Here is an 8,060-nt window from a genome sequence, read left to right as displayed (position 1 = left end):
CCACTGTCTGGACCAGAGCTCTATTGGTAGCAAACCACTGTCTGGACCAGAGCTCTTGACTTATAGGTTAAAGTTAACTAGTTGATGCTATAGTTAGAGTCAAACACTGCCCGTTGTATGAATGGATTCCACGATCACAGACAGTGCTATTGTTGTCAATTGTTTGAAGACATGGTGATTGTCTCAGTAGAAGTGATGGTCATTATGCTCATGCATGTCACCTCTGTATGTTAACCCATATGTGTGGTATAGGGATTTGTTTTATTTGATTATGCATGGCTCATCTCACACATGCAGCACATGTAGCATATTATGTCTTTTTTAAATCAGTTGAATTAATTAGTTCACAATTTGATTTTAATCACTGAGTACCTCACTGATCTACATTCTAAGAGTTCAGATGCAAAAGCCTCTAACGCCACCTCCGTCAAAATTGAGATAAAGACATTGAGTGAATGCTCTCCACACGTAGTATACGTTAAACAAATAATTTCGCGTCAAAACCCGCTATATACACACTCTTTTCCTGGTCTGAAATCTCAATTTGTAGGCAAAAACCTCTAAACACCACTTCCCTTTGTCAACAAAAGCCTACGTTCTTAGAACCAATCACAACGCAACATGGAATCATGTGACTTCAAAATGGCGGCGCCCTGAGGAGCTGCTTTTTTGACAGCTGTCAGATATCAACAACACAGTACATTTACGTTTATATTCTTTAGCGATTCAATTTGGATTTTGATGGTCATGGATTTTGACGAAATGGACGACCTGTCCCTGTGACAGCTAACCGCCGAAAAAAACGTCGTAAAAACGGCTGAAAATACTATTAATTTCTAACTCCTATTTTTATATTATAATTTAATATATTTTTGTAGGCTAAACTGCAGGTAATTAGAATGTATTTAACTCCTGTTATTGTTAAAATAAATGTGTTGATATTTTGTGCCATTGAGGCTATGCTTTGTGACTGTTTCTTTATTATTATTATTATTATTATTATTATTATTATTATTATTATTATTATATATTTTGGCCTTTTGTCTTTGTTAAGTGACTGCAGAGAAATGGCTTAGGACTAGTAGTACTTTCATACGAAAATTAGTATGGAACATGGATATCGATAATATGGATGTTCTACTACCCCCGCCCCCCCGATACACACACACCCAACCCCTTAGAAATGTTTAATTTCTTATTGTGTTAGCTTTCACCATTTTCAGTGTTAAGTGATCTTAAGTGATTTTATTAGTTTTTACCATGTATTGTCCAAAGAAGTGGATTTAGAGGTTTTTGCCAAAAAAGTACCTGTGGATTTAGCTGGTTTTGACGCAAAAGAGAATTTAATTTGGTCAAAAAAAGAAAAAGAAAAAAAGTGACATTTAATAAAAGAAAAATGTTTTATTCATTAACTTATAACCTTATAATTGCCTTTAAAATAAAATGACATAACTTGAACATAGTAGCCTGATAGAAAATGATAATTTAGAAGAAAAGTGGTCAGACGGACTTAGAGGCTTTTGCATCTAAACTCTTCATTTGATATACCTGTAATGTTTAAGATTTAAATTATTGCCACCTATTTGAATGCCATTCAAATAGGTGAGTACAAGTGCATGTGCGCACACACACACACACACACACACACACACACACACACACACACACACACACACACACACACACACACACACACACACGATGCAAAGGAATTGGCTCCTACAGTCATAGATATTAGTTATTCATTAACTCATCTTATAACTGGGCTCAATAGTCTGTGATATTAGTTATTAATTTACATTAGGTTATCTTATAACTGGGTCAGAGATATTAGTTATTCATTAACTTGCTGTTATGGGGTTGTTGAACAGCTAAGGCCTTTAGTAAAGACTGGAACCACAAAGAGGAACCATAATGTGAAGAACAAAGAGGGAAGGTTAGTGTTAAAGTTCAACCTTAAAGCTTCTCCACACAGAGCAGCTGCTGGAGCACAAGGTGAATCAGTCTCTAAAGCGCCACCCAGTGGACAAAGATGGGACTAGTGATGATAGGACGCATGAAAACCTTACTTTAGACACACAGATTGAGACTCCACTGTTGTGTGTGTGGTAATATTCTCCCTCCACACACTGATGAAGAGGTGATGGAGACTCCACTGTTGTGTGTGTGGTAATATCCTCCCTCCATACACTGATGAAGAGGTGATGGAGACTCCACTGTTGTGTGTGTGGTAATATCCTCCCTCCACACACTGATGGGCAACCTGGATGGTGGTAGTCCAGAGCTATATATATATATATATATATATATATATCAATCAAATAAATGATTGTGATGTAAGTGCTTGGTTGGCTAATTTCATTTGATGCCTCAAATAGTGACTTAAATAGGCCTATTGCCTTTACAGTAAAAAAAAACAGGGGTGTTTCTAAGTTTCATAAACATCTGGGGCTTAGGCCAGAGGGAAAATGAAAATGCCAAAATTATTTGTATGCTTTATTTTGCATGCAAATTTTTTCATAATGCTTTACCTAAATAAACAAAATACACCGTTTATTATAGCTTTCCATATCTGCCTGACTGCTGCGCTGCTTATCCCCAAACATATAAAGTTCCATTCAAGCTATTTCAGAGTAAAATTAATACAAGTGAGACAGACCTTACACACACACACACACACACACACACACACACACACACAGACACACACACGGATCTGGCTGGGGATAGGATAGGTTAATTCACTTGAGGTGGTAAACAGGTTATGTTTTTAAACTGTTTATTCTCTTGCCAGATGGACTATCTAGACTAGGCTACTTATAAATATTTATAAATATTTTTAATTGTATTTATTTATTTTACCCAGAAATTAAATTTGGGGCTAATTAAATAATATCCGGGGCTTTAGCCCCAAATAAAACAGTATAGTGACGCCCCTGGGTTCTGGGTTCAGAGTCTGTGTTTAGGATGTCTGGGTTAAGGTTCTGGGTTCAGGGCCTTATCGACCAGGTAAACACGCGTCCTGCCGTCCTCTGAGCTCCAGGAAACGCACCAAGTTCCAGGAGGTTCATATTTAGCTCAGACCTTGTTCACTCAATACATCCATGATCCAAAATCTGACGGCAGCTGACCTCAGATCTGGTGAATTGGGCTTTGATTTCTTTTACTTCATACGTTTCAACCAATCCTGTTGCTGGAGGCAGAGTTATTGCAGACAAACTAGACCAGCACATGAAAATTTTAAAGTGTAAATACACAAACACATTCCTGTATAATAAATTGAGGTGTATGACAGCTCCCTCAGCTGGACAGTTTGGACAACAGTCTCACACCAAACCACATTTTCCGTTTGAACCAACGTAGCCAGAGTACATTGATGTGAGACCGGGTTGGCGGTTTGAACATGTTGTAGTAGCAGAGAATGGCCTGCGGGGGCAGTATGTACATTGTTAAATACATGAATAGGCTTGAATTTAGTAGTTATATGGATGTTTTATATTTGTACAAAATGGATTATGTGAACATTGCTGAATAACATTCATCATGTATATTAAATGTATTGCAGGAGTTTAGCTTGACATTAACCAAATTAAAGGACAATTAAATGAACTGCACCAAACATGCAGAAGTCAATGTAGGATTTTAATATACAGTATAAACAAAAACACTTGACATAAGTTTAATACTTATTTTTGTAAAGGGAAGCAGAGGAAAACATTTTCCCAAATCAATCTTTTCAAAATGTCACAACCATTCAGAAAGCAAGTGAAGAGGTTTGTGTAAAACCAGTCCTCCCTGACCAGCTCTGTCCCTGACTCTAAACCCTGACTCTTAACCCTAACGCTGAACCCTCTGAGGGCAGGAAGACGCTCCTTCAGTGTAAAGGTTCAAGAAGACACTCCTTCAGAGTAAAGGTTCGAACCACGGAGAAGGAAGAAGAAGGGGAAGGAGTAGAGAGTAGTGAAGTAGTGAGGTTAGTGACAGACGTGAGGGAAAGGCGTGTGGAAGCACACGGGTACATGTGGGGTGAAGAAGATCACTCCCACTGGAGGTCATTGATCCATCAGCCTCAGACCGCTGAGCTCAGCAGGTCTTCTGGAGGACGAGGCTCAGATGAACTGAGTAGACGGGACCAACAGGATGTCAGTATCAGGTGGGGTTCAGCTCAGGTGAGTCTGCCCCCGACCAAACAGGATCAGGTGAGGTTCAGCACAGGTGAGTCTGCCCGGGCCAAACAAGGAATTGGATTAGGTTCAATATTCAAAAGATGCAACATTATCTGAACCAAGAGACGTCATTAAGGAGGAGGCAGGCTATAGGGCGCCTTGCTGAAGGACGCATCACTTTATTCTGAGGACTTGAACCCAGCACCATTGGTCTGAGAGTTTACCCCCCAACCCCCTACCTAGTCTACTATGTCTAGATAATGCAAACTTACGAGGAATTCTTAATGGTAGAGTCCTGGTCGTCCCCAGGATTTGCCTTCCAGATGTATGGCTCCGTCAGTAGGCTACTCCAGATTCCTGGTCTGGATACAAACATAATTTGTCTCTAATGTAAGGTAACAAACACAGTAGTAGTTTGGCTCTAATGTAAGGTCACAAACAGAGTAGTAGTTGGGCTCTACATGCGCGTAAAAAATTAGCAGCTGTAGTGTGTGATAACCAACAACAGTAGTATGCCTTAACTTGTACTGGACAAACTAATCCTGTGTTGAAACAAGTCCACTCTGTTTACTTTATGCAAACTGACGAGGATCCTTGTTGGTAGAGTGATGTCGTCCTCCAGAGTCTTGGCTCCTCCATCAGCGCTCCTCAGAGTCCTGGTCTGGAACAAACAGCGCATGTCTGGCCCCAACGTCTGGTAACAAACATGTAGTTTGTCTTATTTTTAAGCTCTTTATTTCCACTTTGTTAGGTTAATACAAACTTACAATCCTTGTTGGTAGAGTGATGTTCATACTCCAGATTCACGCCTCCCCTACCAGCTCGCCTCTGCTCCAGAAACGCTTTCCAGTAGGGAAACGCAGCGGTAGTTTGTTAACGCATGTCAAAGTAACAGCAGTATTTTACCCTTTTCAAGTCAACCATGTTATGTAAATACAAACTTACGATGAATCCTTGTTGGTTGATTCCTAGTCGTCCTCCAGTGTCTCAGCTGATCCATCAGCTCTCCTCAGACAGAGTCCTGGTCTGGAACAAACAGTGGAAGTCTTGCTTCAACGTGTGGTAAAACAGATGTAGTTGTCTGGTATATTAACAAACACCGGTAGTTTGTGGTAGAAGTATTCTACGAGAAATGGCAGTGAGTGTGATGATCACTTCAGAGTCAGGCTCCATCTACCCCACGACAGACATCCTCCACCAGGCAGGGCCTCCATCAGCTCCCCCACCAGGCAGGGCCTCCATCAGCTCCTCCACCAGCTTCCATCAGCTCCTCCACCAGGCAGGGCCTCCATCAGTTCCTCCACCAGGCAGGGCCTCCATCAGCTCCTCCACCAGGCAGGGCCTCCATCAGCTCCTCCACCAGCCTCCATCAGCCCCTCCACCAGGCAGGGCCTTCAGCATGGCTCCTCCATCAGCTCCTTCAGCCATGGATTCCTAGTCTGGTTACAAACACAGTTGGTCTCAGACGTAAATCATTTGCGGACGCAACACACCCCACCTCCTGCATCTGAGGTTCACTTGTAAAATGGAAGACAGATTTAAACATATTTAAACACTTAAATTAGACAACGTCTGCAGATTGACGTGTTCAGCAATTCATCCACTACGGTCGTAGCAGCACTAGTAACAATAATGGCTCATATGACTCCTACATAACCCCATTATGAATTAACTCAAATCACAGCTTGGCACAGATTTAAAGTCATAAGATGATCAAAATAAGACCTAAACTATCCATCCTGGCACCACAAGCAATGCATGGGGTTTGCTTGTGGTGCCAGGATGGATAGCCTCTCAGCAACAGCAGCAGGTTTATATTAGCATTTGCCCAACAAAAAACTTATTTGACTCTTCCGAAACCGAGTTACACAATTAATTTAACTATTATTTTATAACTCAAGACTAGAAAAGACTGGAGAGACCAGACATGAGCATCCCATTTTGGGAATGAAGACAGAGCAGTCCACAAAGTTTAAAAAAGTGGTTCAGCCCATGCATTGAAACTGACCTGAGAAGACTCTACTCACACACCAGAGCACTGACCTGTTCTGGAGGACTTCTGACAGGAGGTGGAGGTCTGGCTCTGGGTGAGGAGGTGGAGGTCTGGCTCTGGGTGAGGAGGTGGAGGTCTTGCTCTGGGTGAGGAGGCAGACACCTTGGGACAAACTACACGTTACCTTTTTGACCTTGTACAGTTCTAGAGTTTCTTCTACTGTAACATGTGGGAAAGACGGCCATTATTTTAGCTTTGATATTATCCGATTGGTAACTCAGTACCAAAGTCGTTGTTTAAAGTCATTCCATTGGGTAGGGTTTAACTTCAGTGGCAATTAAGGACACCAGATATTTAGAACGTATAAAAGCTGAAGCACCAAAGAACACTAAGCAGAATCGATTTTAAATCAAATATACTCAGCCATATTCAGGTGCTGGGTTCCGTTGAAGAAATGCCAAATTGTCTTCCACCTTGAAATGCTTTTCAGCCTTCACGATGGTCAGAAATGGGCCCGCAAGTAGAATGCTATTTTGTACGCAGCGAGAGTCCCGTCAACGTGGTTAAAATTACGGCGCAACCGTCGGAAATTATTAACATATTGTACGATGTACGTGTCAGTATGTATTTAATATCAAACTTAAGTTGTTTAAGATGAGGGGCAACAAATCCCAATGGAAACCGACTGAAAAATAGTTTCCGTTGGCAACGGCTCGAGGTTACGCAAATACAATCCAGAACGTTCCGCCAGATACCCTCAGGGGATTCACGTCCAACTAACTGCAGCGTGGGTTCTTATGGTTGTCAAGACCACAACGTTCTATGCTAACCATTGAGGCTAAATCAAGTGACTGCACTCAGAACCTTCCACGGCGGGGAAGCACAAACCGTCCGACTGGAATCAGAACATTCCGGCCGGAACCAACCAAAATAAAAAAAACAGAACCAGTGCCTCACCTTGAGCTGAACGGAGGAAGATCCTGAAGTCCATCGATGGTCTTCATTAAAACACAGCCAACAGACTTACCTTGATGTGATCTGTTTGTTGCTGTTTGTCATTACTACTATTCAGTGTAACTTTACATTAATATGCACCCTGTGTGTACAAGTTATATCACTCAAAAACGTACGAAGAACTAGCATGTACTACCCACAACAACTTTAAACCTCAAATCCTTGCCTAAAAACGATTAGGCAAGGATTTGCGGAATCATTCAATACAAAACCGTGTCTACATTTTACAATAAACAATTATCTAGATTATTCAGGGTACAAACCATACAGAGCAAATCTAAACATTGATCTCACAGAGAGCCGACCATAGCTCTGCAACGTCACCCTGACCGCCTCATCACCAACAGCAAATCATACCAGTCAGCCAACACATGTACAAGTCCAGTGAGAAGTGGGCATTTGAGCGAAAGGACTGCCCATGATAAAATGAAGCCCAATTCCTGAACTATCTAACCATCTTCATGGTTTAAAGATTTACAGATTGACATGCCATTGTGTTCTAATCACCTTTGTCTTCTCCCTCGTTACTTATAAAACTCTACATCTCCATCGTTAGTGTTGCATCCTACTCATGAGGGTGTGGTCTGAGTGAGCAGAGATGCATGCTGGGATACAGTGCTGTCTGAAGTCTTCAGTTCTATGGACACGCCCCTCAGGAGAAACCAAGTGTTTGAGAATCTGTCGTGACATCAGTAACATGAGCTGGAATATCCTTCAAGATGGCACCAGGATTCTCAGAGGAAGAAAGGCCAAGAGGAAGATGTGAGGGTTCTTTCTCTCAGCCAGTGGAACACAACAACGGTCTTCATTAGAGTACCATGGAACAATTTGAAACGTTCTCTTGTATACACCGTGAAGCCCCAGTGAAGGTTTCCTTACCTCCTCAG

The 8,060-nt window shown here is 41.6% G+C and overlaps 1 long non-coding RNA gene across 1 annotated transcript in view; it reads right to left on the bottom strand.

The window, feature by feature from the left end:
• Nucleotides 1–3,312: 3,312 nt before the first annotated feature.
• LOC307084248 overlaps nt 3,313–8,060 on the bottom strand; it is a 15,163-nt gene continuing 10,415 nt past the window's right edge. The window contains exons 5-11 of the long non-coding RNA XR_013812305.1: nt 6,210–8,060; nt 5,322–5,605; nt 5,112–5,192; nt 4,934–5,008; nt 4,738–4,827; nt 4,439–4,528; nt 3,313–4,221 (exon numbers count right to left, since the gene is read on the bottom strand). The exon at nt 6,210–8,060 is cut by the window's right edge and continues 1,867 nt beyond it. This is a non-coding gene — a long non-coding RNA (uncharacterized lncRNA). The remainder of the gene's footprint in view (nt 4,222–4,438; nt 4,529–4,737; nt 4,828–4,933; nt 5,009–5,111; nt 5,193–5,321; nt 5,606–6,209) is intronic.

The sequence above is a fragment of the Pollachius pollachius genome (genome assembly GCF_949987615.1).
Source record: "Pollachius pollachius genome assembly, chromosome: 12".
NCBI classification, from domain to species: Eukaryota; Metazoa; Chordata; class Actinopteri; order Gadiformes; family Gadidae; genus Pollachius; species Pollachius pollachius.
This window is presented reverse-complemented; position numbering and strand designations above follow the sequence as displayed.